Source organism: Vollenhovia emeryi, unplaced genomic scaffold (genome assembly GCF_000949405.1).
Source record: "Vollenhovia emeryi isolate VEMERY1.0 unplaced genomic scaffold, V.emery_V1.0 DF939211.1, whole genome shotgun sequence".
Taxonomy (NCBI): domain Eukaryota; kingdom Metazoa; phylum Arthropoda; class Insecta; order Hymenoptera; family Formicidae; genus Vollenhovia; species Vollenhovia emeryi.
The window spans coordinates 665,864-689,807 of NW_011967155.1; the positions used below are offsets into that span (position 1 = coordinate 665,864).

Here is a 23,944-nt window from a genome sequence, read left to right on the forward strand (position 1 = left end):
CTTTCTTGAACCACACGTCTTTGACATTAATGAAATTAGTGTAAAAATGTATGCAAGAGTTTTATTAAGAAACTATTTCTGTTTATTTGCAATGAATTTTAGAAATAGTTTAAAATGTTTTTTTTCAATAGTTCAAATCGATATTGATTTGTGTCAACTGTCATCAACATATCTATTTGGTTAAATTGCGACAAATTTCATCGCGGAGATTTACCAATTTAACCAAATAGATATACTGATGACAATTGACACAAATCAATATCGAATGCACTTGACATTTACTCATCCAGTTGAGAAGAAAAGAAGTCAGGAATCATAACTTTTGGCGATGACAGGACGGTATTTTCAAGACAGTGCATCTAAGACTGTAATTGGCTGCGGATGCACCGACAACTCGCAGCGAGGCATTGTAGCTTTACGGAAGAAAGCTGCCGCGCTCCTGCTGCTGGACAACGTAATCTCTTTACTCTTTCTTCCCGTATGAATTATGGGGATATTACGACGGCGGCGCGGAAGGCGAGAAGAAAGGGGACGCTCGCCCGTGGCGGTGCGAGTTACGCAGAGGTTGTTCATCATCTGAGTGCATGCGCTGGAGATGTAAAACAAGACGCGTCTTGTTTGTCGCAATTTCCGCGCTTTTTCCCTATCTCCGGCCGGCGTAATTTCCGCCCCGCGAGACTCCGTAAAGGAACGGCCGGGCTGGCACCGATATAATCGATCTGAAATTCGCTACTTTCAAGGAGAGAGGAAACGCGCGCAGGGGAGGGCGGCGCGTTCCGGAGATCGTTGTCCGATTAGCGATACTATCGTGAGAACGGAAGCCCGGATTATTCGCACAAAAATCTTATTAAAAGGCGAAGAAAAAAAATGTAAGATCGGATTACGCCTATCATGTACCGGAAGATATGCTCGACGCCAAGCGTGACGTAATCCGACATGCGGAACAGCTCCGCCGTAAAAATACCGACTGCTCACCGTGTTCGCACGATAAAAAAGAAGGAAATTGCCCTTGGCCACGGAAATGCTCTCCCGCGCTTCTCTCTGCGGATATCTTTCAGGAGGGAATAAATTCCGCGAGACCGCAATGTAGATCGCGGATTTATGCGTGTGCGTGGCAGACGACATTGAGCGGAAACTCGAGTCGTCCAGAGACCCGTGAAAACTTTGCTTTTATCTTCGAAAAGTTGCCGGCGCGGAGGGGATGATAAAACGAGCAAGAGAGGCCGGGGTGATAAATTTCAGCGAGAGTACGTGGACGTGAACGAAAGGACGTAAAACGGCAAGGATTATCTTTATACACATCTAGCGTAAGTATCCGGTTCTTTCTTCTTCTTCTTTTTTTTTTTCAAAATAAACGTTCGTACCCAGACCGTCGTCGTCAATGAGATTAACCGAACAAGTTTCCTTCAACTCGTGTAACATTAAAACGATGAACCGTTTGTGCGATAAAGAGCTTGTACTCTTTTCCCATGTAAACTTTCGTACATTTTTCATAGATTTGTAATTAAGATTGCGGAGGGCACAGTATATGACACTGGTATTTTACACAAAACTGTATTTTATCGCGGAAAATGACAGCTGCTATCTCGTTCCTCTCGCATCCAGGAGTAGGAGCATTTATCGCAGATAAATGCAACGTGAAATCATAATCCGAGGTGGATTAAATGGATATCTACACGATAACGTACAACAGGCGCGGACGATATCGGCAGCTAATCGCGATATCTGCCTTATTACGAGTATTGCCCGCTTCGACCATTGTGCAAACGGTGGGAGGTCAAAAGGCATGCCGAGCGTACGAATTTGCGTGTCAAATTACATCTCGAATACGAAGAAATCCGTGCTCCATTGCGGTTTCGTGGTTGTCGTTTACGACTATGACTGAAAGACGGCTGCGGTGCTCCGGGGTAGAAACGTACAGAAAATCACGAAAATCCGTGACCGGCAGAGACGGCCGATTGGCTAATCGCACGCGACAGAGCGACAAATTGCGCGGGCGATTAGTCTAATTTCGTTGACTGTGCGGGCGAACTGCGGGAAATTAAGTTAAGCGACTTGGGCGACTGCGAAATCGAGAGGTGCCGCGATGAGTCGTTAACCGCAAGGATAATTGCGCGATCCTGCGTGCCGCAATAAAAGCTTCGTAGTCCCCGGGTATCGGGCAACTTTTACGTAACACCTTTCCTAAGAAAGTGTCGACACAACGTACATTTTAATACATAATTGCGTGTACGATAGAAGTAGACGCGGGATCGAAAGGTATAAAGTGAGAATCAAAAAGTACTTGGAAATAATACTTTGATATCTTTGGAAAAATATGAAAATATAAAATGTCCCGTGTTGTGTGCGATAGTTTATATACAATTTCTATTGTCGATCCTATAATTTTATGAAGGAGATACCTGGCATTTTTAATAATACAGAAAATTTATTGCGAAAAATGATCAAGAAAAACTGACGTTGTTAATTATCGCTGGCGACATTGAAGAATTCTTATTAGTTGATTATTCGCCATTGACCTAAAACTTGGCGTTTCCCACGTAATTTGGAGAGGGGGAGGCGCACAGTTCAAAAAATTCGAAATAGACGCGTAGACAACATCTTTATACTGTCATTGCGACAAATATTGTCATATGCCTCGGTGGTCGAATTGGTGAGACGCCTAGAGTGTAGGGAAGTCCGGGTTCAAAGGCTGAGGTAATAGTTTTCGCAATAAATTTTCTGTATCATTGAAAATGGTCAAGGTGTATGGTCAAGAAAACACTGACGTTGTTAATCATCGCTGGCGACATTGAAGAATTCAAATTAGTTTACGAAGAAGATAGATGAATTCGTGTCGCTTGATGTTCGCGGATAAATTCCGTAGTTTCTCGTCGGGAACCGATAGTAAGCACTTTACCGAATCTTCCTCCTACGATGGAGGATTAGAGGGAAGAGTCCGTTAAGGACTCCCAATGCCTCCAGTGTAAATCCACTCGCGCACGATCGACCTTGGCGATCGGCCAGAATCCGCGAATGGGCTCGCGATATTCCAAGTAATTCCGCTGTGTGTCGACGACGTACGAACATTTATAAAAGGATGTCGATACCAAGTAGAGTTTGATTTCGCGGAAGAATAACTTTAACGCAGAATAGAATAGAAATTTAATATTTTGTCGAGCGGTTTCAATTCCAGCTCTGCGCCCCAGCCCCCGTCGTTAAATTCGCTTGTCAGTAATTCCTTCGCAGGGATCCGCAAGAAAATACAATTTGAAAGCCGAATTTATAATTTAAAATAAAGCACGAGATTGAAACGTGGGAACCCCGCGAACGGGGGTATTCTTGTGATTTAATTCTGTTTCGGTTGACGTAGTTCTGAAATGTTCATACACTTTTACATGTAAATGCGAAGTTACGTCGTGACTGTAATATTCCATTAGAATAATTCGACGAGAGATATTAGCCCGCGGTTAAAACAGGGGGTGGGGGGCGCATTGGGATTCTAAAGATCAAGCATAAAGCCCAGTACACGAGAGGAAGCAAAACAAAATGCTCGCTTTTCAAGGTAAAAAAAGAAGAGAGGGAGAGAGAGAGAGAGAGAGAAGAAAGGATTTACTTTTGTCTCGTCGGTGCAACCTTTTGTGTCTCTGCGGCTGAAGTAAATAATCCGCGGACTCCATCATGCGCAAGTCGACATCTTGGAAGAAGAGAGAACTATTTTATTGCCCCTGCAAGGGGAATCGCGTCCTACTAAAATTCAAATCTACCGAAAGTGCACGGAAGAGGAGAAAACGGAAGGAACGGAATAGCGAGCGGTATGAAGATGCCTTTAGCCACGTTAAAAGAAGCATGAAATCGCTTTGATCCGCGGTGTATATGAGACAATGATGTATATATAATTCCGATTGTTCACGGTGACGCGGACCGTGGCTCAGACCGTGTCAATAAATTCTTTCACCATATTTATCAGCGTCAAGCGTCTTAAGTGTCTTCGCGTGTCCGTTTAAATAACGTGGCTTTTACGCAAGACCGTCGCAGTTATTATTATATCGCGCTGACAAACGTTCCGCAATTTTCTTTGCCAACGTGCTAATGTAATAATTGCGGTTCGACATTGGTCCGGTGAGAACAAGTATAAAGGAAGGAGGAAGCGGCGTCTACCTCCACGGCGAGTTAAACGCTGACCTTTCGACGGCATACTTTCCCAATGGCGACGAAGAAGACCTCTCTCCCACCTCTCCGCGGGCAATCTCTCGCATCCTTTCTCGTGTCGCGTCGCGTCGCGTCGCGTCGCATCGCCACCGCGCGCGACACACATAGTTCAGGATCCAAGCCATCGCATTCTGCAATAATTCTCGCCAACATTCGAGCAACATTCGAGCGAGGTGTCACGTGGAATGTTGCGGGGTTTCGACGATGCGTCAACGCGTGGTTTCTCTTCGGTGGTTACGAAATATCGTTGTGTAATTCGCTCCCAGAGAAGATCGCGGTCGAAATAATGTGAATTTGTCCCCGCGACAGCGCGAGCGCATAATGAACGGTATAAATGTCGAAAAATTAAAATTTGCGGTCCGCACGACGCATCTGTCCGCGTGGAGGGAAAGTAGCGCGCGCGAGGTGCAACCAGATTAATTCTACATAATCCGTAACGCACGCTCCGCCGGAGCAATAATCACGAATAAACGTACCGTTCGCGTCGCGAGAATTTCATCATTCGACTTCAAAGGTCAACGAGTGGCGCGCGCGCGCGCCAAGTGGTAAAGCGGCGGCGTGAATAAGAGAAAATAAGGAGGCATCTTAAATTCCCCGACTTTGTTCCATTCCATTACCTCCGCGCCAAACAAAAATGTTCCCCGCCAGGGATTAACATAAGAACCTGACATCTTCGTCTATCCTCCTCTCGTCCTCTTATGCAAAAACGGCCTTTAAGCAGCCACTACCACTAGGACGCCCGACGCGCATTCCCGAAAAGCTACCACCGCTTTCCTCCCCCCGCAATTGCCGCATAAAATTTCGCGGTACTTTCGTCGTACTACTGAATTTTTATTAGTTCGCGCATTAGCATATTATGAGACCGTCGAGTTTTATGAAAACGAGACGCGCGAGTTTTCGTAAATCCGACGATCCGTCGCGTCCAAGTCGGCGTAGCCGTTTGTCGGAGTCGCCGAAATTAGAGCAGCCTCGTTCCTCAAATTCAACGACGAGAAGTTTATATTGGGCGGAAAATTTAGCCCGCCCGAACGATCCGCGTTACTTTGTTTTTCACGGGACGGTCGTACTGTTCTCCGAGCCTAAGATGCAACCATAACTATAATAGTAAGCCTACTCTCTCTGTCGGCCCCCCTTGATCTTTGCGGTCCCGATCACGTGGTATTCCGCCATTATTCTGGGCAGCAATTCAGCGGCGTTGTGTGTGTACGTACTGTAATTGTAGGCTTGATAGTGTATCGAACTACCGCACATACGACTTTTCTCTCATTGGTCTGCCCAGAACAATGTCGGATGCGCAGAAGGGATCGAGGCAAAACGAAACAAATGACGGAGTGGAACCACTAGTAGACTGCTACCTTCGAGCTGAAAAGTGAGGCAGGAGTTGCGCCATGTCTTGTTATTCTGTCAGTGACACATCGATGCACACATCCTACCTAACAAGACATGGCGTAACTGTTGCCCCAATTTTCAGTTCGAAGGTAGCAGTCTAGTAGTATACAGAAGTCTGTGGTACGTACTGTAGTTGTATGTGTCGTAGTGTATCGAACTACCACACGTACAACTTTTCTCTCATTGGTCTGCCCAGAACAATGTCGGATGCGCAGAAGGGATCGACGCAAAACGAAACAAATGACGGAGCGGACTCCCCCCCACTAGTTATACTATGATACAACTGCGTCATAATAATGTGTGATAACGTATAGAGATTCAGCGCGGATATCGGCAAACATTTGTTAACTTTTGCGCCAATTGGCAATAATCGATGCGAATGTTCCTTCGGTTGCGACCCGGTACGGGGGCCGATAGTCACGCGTGACAACGATCGATCCCCGCGAAATTAAGCGGCATCGGTCACGAAGTCACGTACAGGCTTCCGACGGGCATTAACTGCGATCGGGCTCGTTATCTTCGATGTTATCGCGTCGTCAGAGCAAACGTTTGCGTTACTACAAATAGCGAGCCCGGTGCTCCGGCGACGACGACTCCCAGCCAGATGTAGTTAATCCATCGATTGGCGAAGCGTTACAGAGGCATCGCGATGATCGGTGACAATTTCAACGCGCCCGCGAAATTAAACGTAACAATATCAATAATTTCGTCATCAAGTTGCAAAATAATAATACAGAAACGTGTACTTTACGCCTAATTTAATGCCCGAGCAATGATCACGCAAGTAATTTTTACATCAATAGCGATAATTACCCACTGTTTGAATTAATAATTTAATTGTCCGTGCAGATTGCCGTTTATAACGTCACTATTGATCAATCGTCGATGAAATTCAATTTTTCGAAAGATAAAATGAAATTAATATTATAGTTGATAATCTTGCATTGATAACATTCATACAGGACAGCGATACGTATGTTAATACAAAATAGATATTGAATTATGTACGTGTGTAATAATTTAATTAATGGATAATTACATTATGTCCGTACAACAAATTATTGATTTGCAAATGTGCGAATCAAATATAGCGTAATACATTATTAATCCACAGGAATTGTCGGTTCTTGCGAGCTGCTAAAGTTATAAGATTTACCGTATCGGCTATTAAATGATCAAGTATTGTTCCCCTCTCCACTATATACCAATTATGACAAATCTTTCGAGTATCGTTACACCTGTTTTCTTTTCACAAATGGAGGATACGAGCTCTCATTTTGTATCATTTTCTAGAATCACAAAGAACGTAAAGTAACTTTTCTTACATATCCCGCTTATCGAGAGACTGCATACGTAACAGATTTAAGTTCAACTGAACGGAGCATTGCACAATTTAACGAAGAAAACATGATTATCGTCGTAAAAGGACAGCTAATATTTCACCATATCACAAAGTAAAAGAGGTCAACGTGAGAAAGACAAATCGGAATATACTATGAAACGAACGTGATTGATTGAGCAAGCGACGTGGAATGATCATGGACGCGTTCGAGACGTCCGATTATATTTAAATGTCAAGCGACATCACTTCAGACGAGTCTCGTGAATTTGCGCCATCGCGGCGCCCGTGATGAATACCACCTAATTATCTTTGTTATCCAGTGATCACCGACACTGTGTAGTCACCACCGGCGGCCCTTTATTAATGACGACATTTTACGCGGGAATTTCGAGCTTTCCGCAAACTGCAATCGTGCAGCTGAATTTTTTGTTCGACGACGCGACACGTTTCACCATAGCGGTGTAACGGCACCATGCAATTAGCGAAACCGCAGACGTAATCGTCCCGAGAGAATTGCCCAATTTAAATAATGTTTGCCCGCCCCGTGCTCTTTCATAAGCACAAATAGCGAAGCGCCCCTCCCTTTTCTGTTCGCTCGCGCGATCAGATCAATCTCTGCAACCACTTACTAACTGTTTCCAATTAAAAACTAATTCATATTTAAATCTTACACACGTACTAAAACTCGGTTACGGCAAGTCCTTCTCGCTCCATAATGAGCTCAGATTTTTCTCTAGATGGAATCATCTTCCCAAGTAAAATTTTGATACTATTTTGACACTTTTAAGGCTAATTTACACCTACTTAGCTGATCTATACACCTACATAGACTAGCAACAACCTACTTTGATGATATTATATTTTTTACTTCTCCCTTGAATCTTTAATTCTAAATTAGTGCTAAATTGGCAAGACTAAAAATTTCCGACACTATTAGTTTTAAAGTAGGAGTAAATTTTGCGGTTCGACCTCTTTTACTGTCTTAGGTCCTACCATAATAGAATTAAACGTTATTCAACATAGGGCCTAAATTTCGACTCGGGCTTGATTAACGAAATTCTTCATTTGGATTACGAATCATGAGGTTCCGTCAGGAAATTTGAATTACGTGTCAATAACCTTTCTCCATATTCTATCGCTTAAACAAAGAGGCTTGACCGCGGAAGAAGGCAAGCGGTTGCAACTTTCCCTCATTCTCACTTCTAATATGTCAATCGATAAGAGTATGCATTGCGACAAGCGTAACTTTCGAAAGAGCCCCTGGACACTTGTGCGTTTAGTTTCGCGTCTCTCTTGCTTCTTTTAAAAGCGGGAAATTGTCGACGTTGTACATCACGGAATAATATTGCGCGATAAATTATTCAACGCTTTTACACGTCAGTCACGAGCACGTCCGTGAGATGCCAATGAGATATACTGCTCTTTAAGTCAAACGGTTCGTAATATGTCTTTAATACCTTCCTGTTTTTCTCCCGCTCTCGTAATTGTGCTCATCTCTTTAAGAACGCACGTATAATACCCGCAAAACTCGCCGGTGGGTTCAAAATGAGCTCTTTCCTAATTATAGGTTTCTGTTCCGGAGAAGCTTTCTCGTCTTGCCGGTGTGGTTTCCCAAGTTCGCAATCTAAAGTCGGGCAAACTGGAATTTAGATACCGAAATAATTTGATCTTCGTTTCTACGACGCTGCTGGTTGCAATCCCGGCGAAATGGAATGATTGCAACGCTGTATTCTTTCGCTATCGGCAAAGCCCTTTGGCGTGTCGAACTCCACTGCGGAGTTCCATTCGGATCTCGAGTTTTTGGCGGATATCCAAAAAGCCTACCGAGAGGTATGTTCTTTTTTTTTTACCTTTTTCTTCCTTCCTTCCTTCCTTCGTGACATTGAGTAGATGGATTTATATCTATGACGAACGAACGCGTCCCCGCGCTATCGCCGTTTCCGATGTTTCCTCCCGCTGTATTTTAAAACTTTCCCGATAGCTCGCGGTAGACCGAGGAAAATTTTTTCCCCCGGCGGGAAAGCATCGCAAGAGAAATTACTCTTATCGACTAATCGCGAGTCATGTATATCGTACGTCACGTAAACGCCGCTCGGACGACTTTGCATTTCAAATGCTCTTACAAGAAACGGCTCGGAAAAGCTTAGACTCTAACGTCGTAAAGCAGCATGTAACACTTTATCTTGGAACATTTTTGTCATAAATATTTATAAAATATACAGATTTTATATATATCACATGTACGTATATACTTGGATTCATTAATAAAATTCAATGGAAAAGAACCTAAAAAAAATTAGTTCCTTCCATCAAAATTCAGAGCTTGCACCAATTACACGCACAACATTAATTAAAAAATTAACAAATTAGTATGGCTCTTATGTGTTAAACGTCACGGCTGACGCAATAAACTCAGAATAAAATATTTAGACATTACCACCCTGTGACACGGCTCTGAGTCCTTTATTTCTTGAAAATTAAAAAATGAAATCATATTAAAATATGTCTATAAATGGAAGGCGATTGATATATACCGTGATCGGTTAAACCACGGAAATAATAGAAAGTACCCCGTAAGAATGAATAAAATAAAAGTATGGAGACACGCTCGGCGTGTACGGAGCTTCCGTCTGATTAGTTATATCGCCTAATTTGAGAAATCTACTTAGGGAATCGGGTAATCTTCGTAAAGCACCTCTCGTAATGATCTCGTTTGCCAGTACGAAGAAACGGAACTTTCCCGTTCCGAATCGATCGGCGCAGCTGGAAACCCGATAAAAGTCCGCTATCTCACATCGGCGAGACGGATTATTTCACAGTTCGATCGCTCGGATAGGCACATAATTGTGAGCTCCGCGAGGCGGCTCCTACCATTGACATAAATGAGACGCGAAATAAATCTACAGCTTAATTGAAATTATCCCCGATAATCTCGCATGTAACGCCGGTGTGCATCTCCGTTAGAAATGTTCATAAGCCCTCCCCGATTTTTATGAAAGCTGATAGCTTCATCATGCAAGCAAACATAATCCCTGATGAGCTTTCTTCGGGTTTACTGATATCCAAATATCGGGATTTAACCGCATTCTTAACTTGCATTCTGTTAATTCAATTTATTATATATATATTTTTTACTGCCAGTTATATTTTTAATTCATTGACAAATATTTATTAGATAATAAACATTGGTAATATGAAATCTTGATCAGACGGTGAAAACGAATAATATGATAGTTACATGTTGCAAATAACTTACCATTTATAAATGTAGTCAATAAGGACGTAAAATTAATTAGTAGAGTAGTTAAAAATATTTAGCATAGGTATTACGTTTTTTCTATTTTTGTTATTTTTACGGTTATATGTAAATAAAATAAAATAATCGTTGTTGAAAAGTGACAAAAATATATACTCCTCCCCTTGAAAATTACTGATAACTATAATTTCGAGCATTATATAATTTGTGTCTTTTACATTATCTTTCTAGTAAAAATTATAAATAAAATATTGTAATGGGCCAAAATTGTATGTTAAAACTGGCCATATATTATTACTCAAACCTATTATATAATTTGGTTCAATTTGAGTAATTCACGATAATATATAATTAATTACGATAATATGAACCGCTTCCGTCACGAAGCGGTTGCATAGAAGACGATAACAATACGATAATGGTATGATAAATTTCATTGTTACGACGTATTGCGAGCTTCAAACGATACCGCTAACAAGTTTAATTTTAGCTATCAAAAGATATCTCCAAGTTCAAGTATAGCGTCATACATTTTTAAAAGATAAAATTTGTATTAAAAATGCAATCGAAACTGTCAATAAAATATTCACGAATTTCGTGTTTAATAGAGCAATTTAAATTAACGCGGTAAAAAGTAGAGAAAATTTTAAAATGAGGTACTAATGGTTGACGATACTCTCTACCACATATAACATATGTAATAGAAATAATAAATAGAGGAGAGTAAAGAAATTAACGGAATAAACGTAACTATAGAACTGTAAATTTGAGATAATAAACTAATATTGGCTGGCTGGATATAATAGACAGACTGAGACCTTGTAATATTTACTGTTCACGATCTTGTAATCAAATTGTTCGGCACTAATTTCATTTGAACTCTCTATTCACGGCATAGCTAGCACTACAATTTCAAAAACTCAGCAATCTCTTATAAAAACTAGATATCATTTCACAATAAAAGAAATATCAGGCGTTCTTTTTTAAGATTTTGAAAATGGAAAACCGAAGTAGGTATCTTCGAATGCGCATTTTCTCAACAAGCGTGCGGATGTCGCCGACGGGACACGGTGTCCCTTCCGATAAATGATGCTCATAAAGTTGCCGCAACCTGCCGGTGCAGCCGCGCGATGTAAAGTTCACCTCGTAAAGCCCTGACCTAATTCGGTAGTGTAATAAACCCGTAATGAAACGAGGCGGCTTCGCGTCGTACGCGCAATACTCGGCTCTATGCCGCTCGCACGTGCCGAGCTATCGTATACAGCTAGGAAGTCGGTGGATGAAGTGCAAGGTTAAGAGATTGCATCCGGTAAACGGGAAGCGGTCAGATCGCGACGATGCAGCCTGCGGTGACCGCGACTTTACGATAGGCGAATTAACAACGACGCGTATCATCGAAACTTGACAACTTAAACCCGTGTTACCTACGTTCTGCGCTGATGCAGCAAAAAGTGAACACGAGCAAAAACGAAAGACGTTTTGACTCGAAATTTTGATGCTATTTTGATACTTTTAAGGATAATTTACACCTACTTAGCTGATCTATGCACCTACATAGATCGGCAATAACCTACTTTGATGACATTATATTTTTATCCTTCCCTTGAATCTTTAATACTAAAAATTCACTTTAGCTCCTACTTAAAAGGACCTACCTTAATGCTAAATTGGCAAAAGTAGAAATTTCCGGCACTATCGGTTTTAATGTAGGAGTAAAGTCTGTACTTGCAGTTCGACCTCTTTTACTGTCTTGGGTCCTACTGTATAATACAATAGAATTAAGGGGATGCTGGAGTGGTTTGATTTACCGACAGAGTCGGATACCGTTTTTGCGTTTGTAAATCTTATTATTTGCATTTATGTACAAACTAATACCAGACCCAAGTGTAGAATGCATAGTTGAACATTTTCATATAAAAAACATTGAGATTTGAAGTCTAATTCGTATCGCATTATGTATTACAAATATTGCAATACATAATGCGATACGAATTAGACTTCGAACCTCAATGTTTTTATATGAAAATGTTCTACTATGCATTCTACACTTGGGTCTGGTATTAGTTTGTACATAAATGCTACATAATTATTTTCGTTTGTATCTATAATATGACATATTGAGGTTACGTTTCTTTACAAACCTCCAAAAACTGTATGCGACTCTGTCGGTAAATCAAACCACTCCAGCATCCCCTTAAAGGTTCAACGTAGGGCCAAAATTTCGACTCGGGGACGTATCGCAAAAATGTGTGTCGCAAAAGTGAGTAGCCTTGTCTCGTTCTAACTGTCCCCTTAAAAAGGAGAGCCGCTCACTTTTAGCATTTTCACTATGTTGCAAGATACAGAATTGACCCCTTGATCATCGACTCGGGATGATTTGCGAGAAGGATTTTCGCTCGGAATCGTTCATCACTGATCTGCTCTCGCGGCCTCGAGGTGCGATATAATCGGCTGAATTATAAATGTCTTAAATGTCTGCCGTATCTCAAATTCCTACCGCCTAACTCCTGCATTAATAGCACGGGCTTTACAAAGTTACGCTCTAGAACTACATAGCTTAGAGCTATTCGGCACGGCGAAAGCGTCGAAGAGAGATTTAGCGCGAATCCCGCGGGATTCCGCAAACCGGTTGCAGCACGAAATCAAAACGCGACGTCGTCGTCGTCGCGATCAGTCAAATCCGGCGTATCAGTCGACGAGGTGCACATCCGGTTCCACCGCGCGTCTGTCCTCTTTCACCGAGGCTCGCCGTTCGCCGACGTCACTTTGCCGGCGCTCTTATCCGAGAGAATCTCCGTGTCTCCGTGGCTCCTTTCTCTTTCCCGGCTTCGGTTAATACGCGCATTCCGCACCGCTATGCGCGTCCGCGGGAGAAGAGGGAGACGACTGCGGGATTAGATTACCGCATAAGCGGCTTATTTATCGCTGCGTCGGTGCGTGGATTCGCGACGGGCGTGCAACGAGAGGCGCACGCAGTCGTCGAAACGGATATCCGGCAAATCCGCGTGGGCCCACGGAGGAAACAATACTCCGCGGAGGTCGGAAAACGCGAGCGCGACGCGCCGGTCCGCTCCTGGCGCGTTCTCCATCGGCAGATTCTGATTGATTTTAATCGATGCACGCTGCACATAACTCGCTGCATACTTTGGCGCTGGCGCGAATAAAGGTGCGCTGAAGAATCCCTATCCGCGCGCGCATAGTTCGCTTCTCGAGTTTATCGCGATGCCAATGGCAGCGCTTCAATTTAAATTCCACCCGAGTGGATTCGTTACAGATCGTCACAGAGTGCCGAACAGCGTCGAGCGGAATTTGACGAACGGGATAAGGTATGTGAATGACCGCTCGCCAGTGAATGACCACTGCGCGTACAAATATATTTTGAGCCTACGCAAAGTAGCACAGCTATACTCAGCTAATAGAAAAGTATGGACGTAAATTAAGAGGCGCTTTTACATAAACCAATATAATGACCATTCGCTAATAATGATTTCACTGATATTTCAAGAGCGCGTCCTCGCGTTAAAAATTTATCGAACGGTATACATGACAAAGATGAGGTTTTTTTTGAATAAATTGTGGTATAACGATATTCTTTAAACGTCAAAACTTTCTCATCGTATTAGCATGTTCGATTGATTGACTGCTAAACTGATATCGACGTGTTCAAGCGATATTTTCCGTATAAATAGGAAGCTGGCGGAGAAAATGAGGGATAAATGTTGCAGCGAATAACTGGAGAGGATAAAAGCGTATCGAGGCTCGTACCTCGGAACGCTGATCGCGCTCCGTTGCTACTAACGCGACTTAGAAGGCGTAACGTAGTCATAAGCTATCGGCATCGCGACCGACTGCTACAACTTGGCTGGTGAGATATTCTTCCGCCTTCTCTTCCTTCCTTCGACGCTTCGCATCGCGCAGTTTCTTCGTGGTCCGTTGCGCCGTTACCGGAAGCAACCGCGTAGCGATAGAAAGGGCAGACACGTAAAGACCGCTTGGATTCCTCGGCTTTGCGAGGAGCTGATTCTCCGTTCGCCAACCTCTTTATGAGATGTTGAAGCGAGATGGACAAAAGAGAACGAGAGAGACGAGAGAGAGAGAGAGAGAGAGCGCTAACAAGTTTGTTGATATTGGAATTTAATTAGACGGTGCACACAAACATTTCACACGCTGACAATCTCATTCGTGATAAATCCACTGTTCTGTTACGAAAATATGAGATTACGTGCTATACATACAATAAATATGAAATGTGATAAAAACGAAAGGATCCAAGCCCGAAGAGAGTAATTCAATTATAAGTACGACATTTTCGACACCGAAATATTAAAATTTGACCCGGAACGTGCCAGATTGACATGAAGATTCATAACAAAATTATTTTCCTACCCCCACACGCGATTAGAATTGTAATTATATACGTTAAATTGTACGTAAAATCGTCATAGATTCTGATAAAATAGATATTCGGCTGATCGAGGCACATTAGTTATTTTTGCGATGCGTCCCCGAGTCGAAATTTTAGCTCTATGCTGAACCTTTAATTCTATTGTATTATACAGTAGGACCTAAGACAGTAAAAGAGGTCGAACTGCAAGAACAAAATTCACTCCTACTTTAAAACTGATAGCGTCGGAGATTTCTGCTTTTGCCAATTTAGCATTAAAATAGGTCCTTTTAAGTAGAAGCTAGAATAAATTTTTAGAATTAAAGAGTCAAGGGAGGAGTAAAAAAATATAATGTCATCAAGGTAGGTTATTGGTCTATGTAGGTGTATAAATCAGCTAAGTAGGTGCAAATTATACTTAAAAGTGTCACAATCCCGAGTCGAAATTTTGGTCCTACGTTGAATCTTTAATTCTATTATATAGTAGAACCTAAGATAGTAAAGGAGGTCGAACTGCAAGTACCTACAAAATTTACTCGCACTTTAAAACCGATAGTGTGGAAAATTTCTACTTTTGCCAATTTAGCATTAAAGTAGGTCCTTTTAAGTAGGGGCTAAAGTAAATTTTTAGAATTAACGATTCAAGGGAAGAGTAAAAAATAATGTTATCAAATCAGGTTATTGCTAGTCTATGTAGACGTACAGACCAGCTAAGTGCAAATTACCCTTAAAAGTGTCAAAATAGTACCAAAATTTCGACTCGGGTCATGACATGATGCGCGCGTCAAATTATTCTCGGTAATTGAGTTTGATATCACTCATTGTCGCACTTGCTATCGGAAATATGCATTCGTTCTATCGTAACTGAAACCTGTCCACTCAATTGCCCGCAGACACTACCAATCTTGGCCGAGCTGACAGGTTTACAAATATTTCGACAATTCGGTTATATAATCGGGCTTTTAGTAAAATGTATCATGCTATTGATAAAGATTGACATGGACTTCGTGACGATAAGAGCGCTTTCCTCGGTACGCTTCCTGATTGGGTAGAACCGAGACTTACTTACGATAATAAAAATTGATTCAAAACGTGTCGCGTGATTCGCCCAACACGCTCCGAATTTCGTGCACTTGGCCAATACGGCGATAATTTACAGCCATGTTAAGGCGGTCGACCGAGCTAAAGTTAAGTTGTCACGATAAGATTGAATTATACAAGCTATATAACGAAATTACAACGATAATACCAAAGAAATAGTCGTTATTCGTCGCGCAATAATGTGGTTATAAAACAAATCGGTGAAAGTAGCCTCACATGGACAAGGCTACTATTTACACACTCTAATAAAACTAACGGCAATTTTACTTGTTAATTGTTATGTAACGCCAGTATTTTTCCTGCATTACGTATGTAGTCGTGATTTGAAAATTATTTTAATAGAATTAATTAAAATGATTAATAGAATTGTCTAAAACAATTCATTTATATTGTTGACGCGTTTCGCAATTACGTGGCAAACCTTGCAACTGCGGCGTATAAAAATTTCGCATATTTTACTATGTAAGATCCTGAAATATTCAAACTTCTTTCGTTTCCGGAGCAACATTTGTCAGGATTACAATATAAGCGTAAGACTTACCGGTTTTATATAAAGTTGCACTTATAAAAGCGGGCACATATGTATCCACTTATATCTCACGCGCGTAACAAAGACATTGAGTTGCAGAACAGAACATCGCACTTCACCAATAAAATACACCACGGCTGTTTTCTGATCTCGCATAGAAATTTCCAAGTCCGTGACTAAAGTAGTGCTAAATAAAACCGGGTTGCCTCACGAAATCGTCGTAATCTTATCAAAGACACTCCGAGTCCGACGAATTATCGACACCGGCGTTATGATAAAAGTCGATACATCGTAGCGGGACCAAGTTCTCTATCGCGCGGACATGCCGAGGTAAAAAAAAAAAGACGAAGAAAACCAGTATGGAGAAAGCCGCTGAACCTGGCGACGACCAGGCGGTGACTGAAACCGGCACGGCGGCCAAGCGCTGCCGATAGCCGGCTCGAACACCTGCGACCTGCGGATTCCGTGGAGTAGGAGAAGGTGAACCAGGGAGGAGAAGGTGAACCGCGAAGAAGGAGCGGAGGCATACTCTCGATGGCCTTTGCGCGAAAGCAGAACCTTCGGCTCGTCCACCGAGCGATTGCTCAACGCTCGGCGTCACGATCTTTTCGCGGTGGTAAGAAGCGCGCTCGGATTCCGCGCGCGTCGACATTCTCTATACTCTCTGGAATTAAGCCGCGACGCTATATCGAGGAGGAGCCCCGAGTCCCTGAATTATTCCACGAAAACGCAGTTTGCGTCGCGAGGTACACATCCGCGTGGGACATCTCGGGCTTCCGCGGCTCCAATCTCTCGGGAAACCGCGGAAACCAATCTCTTAGAATACATGTATTGTAAAATGCATTTCGCGTTGTCGTACAAGCAAAATCGCCGCCTGAGACCATACGGTCGCGTTCTATCTTCGTTTCGAAACGCGGTAGTCGACGATTTATTGACGGCCGCGTGATATTTGCCGATAAATCAAGATAAGGAACTCAATGGCACGATACGTATCTGCACTTTCATTTAATCACCATGATTAAAATCGTCCTCGGGAAAACGGACGCGGTAGTTAAGAAGTGGATAATTGCTTGGTTAGTTTCCACGAATGCAGATGTATTCTCGTTAATTCGCGAGGGGCATTTTAGTCTCGATCGGATAGGAAAACAATACGTGTAAAATTTGCGCGTTCGGGCTTATAGAATATTTTGTTGGAAAAACCGCTGCGATATCACACCCGAATTAAACGGAATCGCAATATGTCGGATCACGAACGAGTTTATCCCATAATAATTGAAATTAAAATATTAAATTTTCGTATTTTTCAAATATAAAAACGCTATTCAAAGTCCTTCATATTAATTCACGCGAAACTAATAGGTATTTAATTATTTTAACCCAGACTGTTTCACTCCAAAACAGCTTGGGTTCAAATAAGATTTCGATTCGACGAGTAATCTAATCTAATCGTGATTAGTACGAAGAATATGTTTGCACAAACCAATTATACAGCCACGTCTGTCACGATAAAGTCTCCTTCTATAAATACGTCCTTTTCCGAGTTGAAGATCTCTCGGAAAGCACAAGACACACGAGAATGTACACGCAAGTTTACAGCAGCAGACAGTAGCGAGCGTTCAGAATAGGATAATCGCTAGCGGTTTGTGATTCAAAAGCATTGCAAGATTAAACGATACGTGCCACAAAGCGATAAACTCCTTTCCTCTGCGAATTACAGATCTTCGAGGCACATAATTAGCATGTAATGATGTAAGGCCGTTGTATCGTTCCAAAGCGCGCGAATATGAACGCCGGGCGCCGACGACGTAGTGCATGTAGAAAATTATACGTGCTTTTTCGTTACAGATATTGTACAGCGTCGAAATTTAGCTGTCTGGAAATTAACTATTTAGCAATTTTATTTCTTTAAATAAACTTTAAATAAACATGTCCCATAATTCGTAATTTAATAGCAGATTTGAAGTCAGTTTCAGGAAACTCGGTTTCTCTTCTAATTAGAAATAATCAATGCTTATAATTAGAAATTATCAATGAGTTAATAATCCTCACACAAGATTGATTTAGTTTGCTAAAATTATTCACATCTTGATATTTTTAATTAAGTTAACTCGATACAATTATAGATGTCTCGATATTTTTGTTCCTTCCAAACTCATAAACAATGTTATCATTAAAAATAAAATCGTGAATTACAAGATACAGTCTATGTATACAGTCTTTATCGAACTTAAGAATATGTGTTAAAAATTTAAACATTTTATTTACACTCAAACGTAAATATCTCTTTGACATACATACATTAATCACAAGGTACGGAAGGAAATTTTATACAGCCTTGACGAAATGCATTTGCCACCCCCTCAATTCTTAGAAATGTATCTTCTTTCGACTCTAACCATTGTTACCTATCGGCACGCAATAAATATTCCCATTTTTATCAACTGATATTATTTACGTAGCGAGTGTGGCGCTGCTTAGTAAACAAACGAACGAAAAGACCCGAGTTCAAATCCACGAACACCACTGGTTCGTTCGGAATTTTCCGAAGGGAAGTGGTAACCACCGAGAGTATCCTGCCACACATATCCTTTTAGGGGTACAGCCCTCCAGATTGGAGGTTTCCTTCGGCAAGATTAGCAGTCTACCGAAGATGAAGTAAATGCCCAAAGTACCAGTTCGTACTGGTACAGAACTGGTACAGAACGACCTGGATAAAACGGGCTTTTAAGCCTAACACGAGGGAGAAGAAGAAGGTATTGTTTATTTAACCTGAATGTAAAATAATTTCAGGTTATCGAGGTTTCACATAGGTGGCAAATATTTTTGGCCAAGGCGGTAATTTGATAATTAATTTTTTGCCAAGCGTTATATCGTTGAATAATTAGGATGTCGCGATAATATGCGATAAACATTTATATAACGAGAACTTCGAGAATCTAGAAATTTATAGAATCCGAATCGACTCTGGTATCGCGACGAAATATTTTTCAATATCAGTCCGGATCACGTACACTCGTTACTGAAACACAATATAAGTCGCGGGGCTTTTATAGGGACGACTTCATTTCCAAGATGAATACCTAGGCGAAGCAGGACGGAATGTCAACCGGCGATCGTGTCACGTGGCGTTTCACTTCGCGATTGAATTCTGCTCGCGCGATACTGATAAATTATGGCCGCGGTCGCAGCTAGCCGATATTCCTGCCAACAAATTCCCCGTAGGTACGATCATATTTATGGTCTTCGTAATTCGAAAACCAGCTGTATAGAAGGAAGCAATTTGTTCGATTGCCGATACAATATTGCGACGCGCCGACGGAATGGGATCGTTCGGCGCGTAAAAAAGCCGGTGACGTATTAAATGCATCTTTTAGATACACTCGGAATTAATTCGTGAATGTTTCATGAAACTATAACGTGCCATTTTTTTAATTTAAATTAAATTTAGGATTAAACACAATTTAGGATTAAACAATTGTAATGTATACTAATATGTAACGTATAATTTCTATGTAAAAAGAAATTATAATAAATACGAGAGTCTTATATATTGTGTGTAAAAGCTTTATGAGATGATCTTAATGAAGATCGTAATAGCGCACGATTCACACAGACTAGCATGAGCAGCGCGGAGGAATTGGAAATTTTTGTAATGCAGGCAATAAGAAAGAGGAGATTTTAGTCGCGATTTCCGATCGATAGTGCCCTGAATTGTCCCGTTCGCGAATTCTAAAAGTTCCCCCGTCTCTGCTTTCGTCGCACGGAATGAGGGAAACGCGCGGGGTTGCGCCGGCTCCGACTTTCGCCGAAGACGTTCGCGTTTAATCAGAATTAAGGATGCCCGTGGACCATCGGTAGTCCAATAGGTCGGCCGATCTCCGTTTCATTTAGAATAGAATAGGTCTAATCAGCGGTGGGATTTCCCGAGCGATTGCCGCCCGAAAGTTTGGATCGCATTAGATGGGTATCGCTTTTCCGTCGAATATCCGCAGCGGAATTACACATGTCGCTGCCCGGTATCGATTTTGACCTATGGCTCGCGTACCCCGCATTTATATCCGGCATGACGACTACTATTGCAAATTCCTTTCTGAGACCTTCCATCACAAATACCCCGCGTGTTTTCCGCATGAATGCTTACGTAGAGGATATCACACGCGATATTACAAGATGCAATATTATGCGTGATAAGGAATACAAAAGTGCAAAGACATAGAGACGTCACAGTTGCGTACAATTCACTGATCAATTGCCGCATTAACTATTATTTTCTTTCCTCTAATGCTGCCACGAGTCACGTTATGAATAATTGAATACGTATCTCTGAATATGCATCTCTCTCGACTTGGCCGCGCATCGGGATAAACCTATGTAAGCTCCGGGGAATCGTTGTCATCGCTATCCTTAATGCGAGAATAGTGCCAAGACTTCATTAATGAAAGGCGTATCTTCTCATTACAAACATTTACATTCGCATTCGTAGACTCCATCTCGTCCCAGGCATTTCGAAATGTATATCTCATCAGGCGTATCTCTCGTCAGATTTGTGCGACGGAAACAATACCGTCTCCAATATTTGCGATGCTCGTCAAGACTTAAACGAAATATTTCGCTGCCGCGGCGAAAAGGAAGCGAGCAGTTGTTTTCGGACTCCTTTAGCGCGAGACTCCTTCCGGCGCAGCACAAAGGAAGTCCGAGATCACGTTTTCCCCAGCCGTACACTCGGCGAATCCGCAATTATTCTCGCGACACGCGTAGACTTTAAATTCGATTTACGCCGAGTAATTAATAAATCATTAAAACAGCGAGAGCTTCTAAGGCGGCATTCTTTGTGACCGCTCCGATCGAGTGCGTCACTCTTTTAAGGGGATGCTGGAGTGATTCTGCACTTTCGCACCTTTTGCACTTAAAACTGTCTGTTTCGTGGAAAGATTTGTGTAATACACAAATTGGCACGTGTACAGATGATCGAAAGCAGCTTGCTATTCCGGCTAAATTAAAGAACAATATGACATCACTGAAACTAAGTTTGTAAGTCTAATAAAAAATAATAGTGAGCAACACACACATACAGTACATGTAGTATGTGTGTTGCTCACTATTATTTTTTATTAGACTTACAAACTTAGTTTCAGTGATGCCATATTGTTCTTTCATTTGGCCGGAATAGCAAGCTGCTTTCGATCTGTACACGTAAGCCATTTCATTTGTATATTACACAAATGTTTCCGCGAACTGACAGTTTTTAGGTTAGAAAGGTGCAAAAGTGCAGAATCACTCCAGCATCCCCTTAAGTCTGCCTTTATGCCTCCAACAGAATGAGACGCTTATTTGATTACGTTCGGAGACTTGTCTCTCTTCTCGCCTCTCGTCTCTTTCTTTCATCTCGTGTATCTACGTTTTGCTCGAATACAGCTCGGTCAATACGATAGCAATCAGGTATGAGTTTTATACTGGATATTTTATATATAGATAAGTAAAGTGTATTCTTGAATAACATAAAACATCGCATAAAACTTATTTACGTAAATAATTCATTTAAAATTTCGGATGTACCGAAACGTCCTTTACGTTTTCCTTCTCTCTCTAGAAAGTACAGTATATTTGCGTGTGACATTTGTTCACGCTTTCTATCACGTCGGAGAACTTTATTCTCGCATAAAAAGCTTTCGATATGAGATTAAAGAAAATTTTCGTCTACATTTTTCCGGATATATTTCCGGATATTACGTCAAACCGACGTCAATTGGGCTCGTGTATCATCGCGGCTGCAGCGACAATTTAATCCGTTAAACCGCAGGTTACATTGACGATGATGCGGTAATTGAGTTTCAGAATTTACGTGGCAAGTTCGTTAAAACGCATCTGTGTACTATCTCGATCGTTTCACGATTAATAGTGACTCAACAATGATGTAATCAATCATGCGGAAAAAATCCCCATCCCGGATTTTGTTCAGATCACGCTTTCCGATCGATATATAACAATGTGCACACAGCACGCTATTGTAACTGTCGACTGCCAGATAGCGGAGCATTATGTCGCGCAACGGGTGATACATTTTTCATCGCACGAGATGTGACACTGTAAATAATTTAAGGTTTAAATAACCAATGGATTAGCACGCGTAATCGATAGGCAAACAGCAGTTTAATACGTAATATCTTGTTGGTGTGGGCCATTGTTCGCAGGTACTCTACCATGAATATCACACGTCGGCGACACGAGAATATCGGAATATCGAGGGCAATGTAGTAGATGTCAACGTGTCAGACGGAGCGTGAAGTAATGGATTGTGACATTTAGCAAGATTCATCGATAGATATTGCAATATGATTTTTTGCGTGTAATCACATCGGGCGGCTTCCTAATCTTAAATCGATATCTCAAATCGACGCGGAAGCGCGGCACGAAAGCCGCCCAAGGTCGCCGTCAAAAGTAATGCCGACACTTCCCGCGTTATATCGCGACGTAACTTAATATATTATCCCGCACGATAGAGCGCAAAACCACCCCGGCCGAATTAAGGAAGCCGTTATTTTGAGAGAAAACATATTTTCGGACTCTTTATTCCGGTTCGTTTAACGTGGAGCGTAAAAAGTGGCCTCGGAATGCTCGCCCGATGGCTGGCTGCAGCTTTCCCCCCCTTTGCGAAAAATTACTACATTTCCGAAGGGTCCCGACAAGTGCAACGATCACGGGCATCGATCCGCATCGGTCGCCGCTGGGAACTAAATTTGCCGACGGTAAAAGCAATTTATTTTCGACTCCATCGCCACTACCAGGCCAACAAAAATTGTGTAGTACGCTTGCAAATGCCGTCGCGGTATGAAGCAAAGTAATTCCTCCACATAATTCGCCAATGACACGTATTTGTAATAGTTGAACACTTTTCTCGCGCATAACGCAGCGTGGTTCAACACATTTTCAATTTTACTCGGAAGAAAAAAATATATATGTGCCATATGGCAAATTCTATTGTTAAAATCCTGGGTTAACGTTAGATCTTTACAAAAATAATGTTCCCGCTAAATGCTCTTAGAAGATATTTCCAACAAGTTACAGTTTTTATACGCACAATAGAAATATTTATCAACGTCGAAAGCATCGTTTAACCATTAAACCTCGTCAAAATGCGCAACGTTGATCGGGGCCCTCCTTTCTAAAGACCACTCTTGTGAAAAATAAACCTCTTTGAGGATTTCGCCCATAGGCTTGGCGCTTTTAAAAAATTACTATGCTCCTTCGAATTCCCACTCCTACCTGGCGTAACGATCATAGCCGTCGATCCGTATCGGTTGCCGCTCGCGAGTTAAATTCACCGACGAAGAAGGAAACCTTCTAGGGAAGGAAGGAAGAGCCTTCCATCCCAGAAATTCCATACGCAACCCAGGAAGCATCGAGCTACCACCCGCCGATCGAACGAGCCGTTTCTCCTCGGCCTTACATCACTTTTATGCCCGCCATATTTCTGACCGGCCAAACGGTCCGACGAATGATGCATTATTTACGGCGAAATTCTATGAGAATCAACCGGACGCCTCGTCGTTGTTCGTTAAAAAGACTCACGCAATCTCATCGAATCATAATTCTATATCAAATTACACGATTCCATTTCGTATCACTTTCTCTCATAAATACAAATACAAAAAGCCAAATAGTGTTTTAATAAAAAAAAGGCCAAATTATGTTTTAACAAATTAATTTCTAACGTGTAATAATTATTCGAGAGATCGATTAGGAGTTGATATC

General features: G+C 41.8%; 1 protein-coding gene across 5 annotated transcripts in view; it reads right to left on the reverse strand.

Annotated features, from left to right (window-relative positions):
• LOC105561116 (putative polypeptide N-acetylgalactosaminyltransferase 9) overlaps positions 1-23,944 on the reverse strand; it is a 250,839-nt gene that overhangs the window by 165,250 nt on the left and 61,645 nt on the right. The window contains exon 1 of one of the 5 annotated variants that reach the window (XM_012010819.1): positions 16,205-16,587. The exons of the other annotated variants lie outside the window; for them this stretch is intronic. The gene's annotated coding sequence lies outside the window, so the exon portion shown is untranslated. Of the gene's footprint in view, positions 1-16,204; positions 16,588-23,944 lie in introns of those variants that run through there. 5 annotated transcript variants of the gene reach the window in all.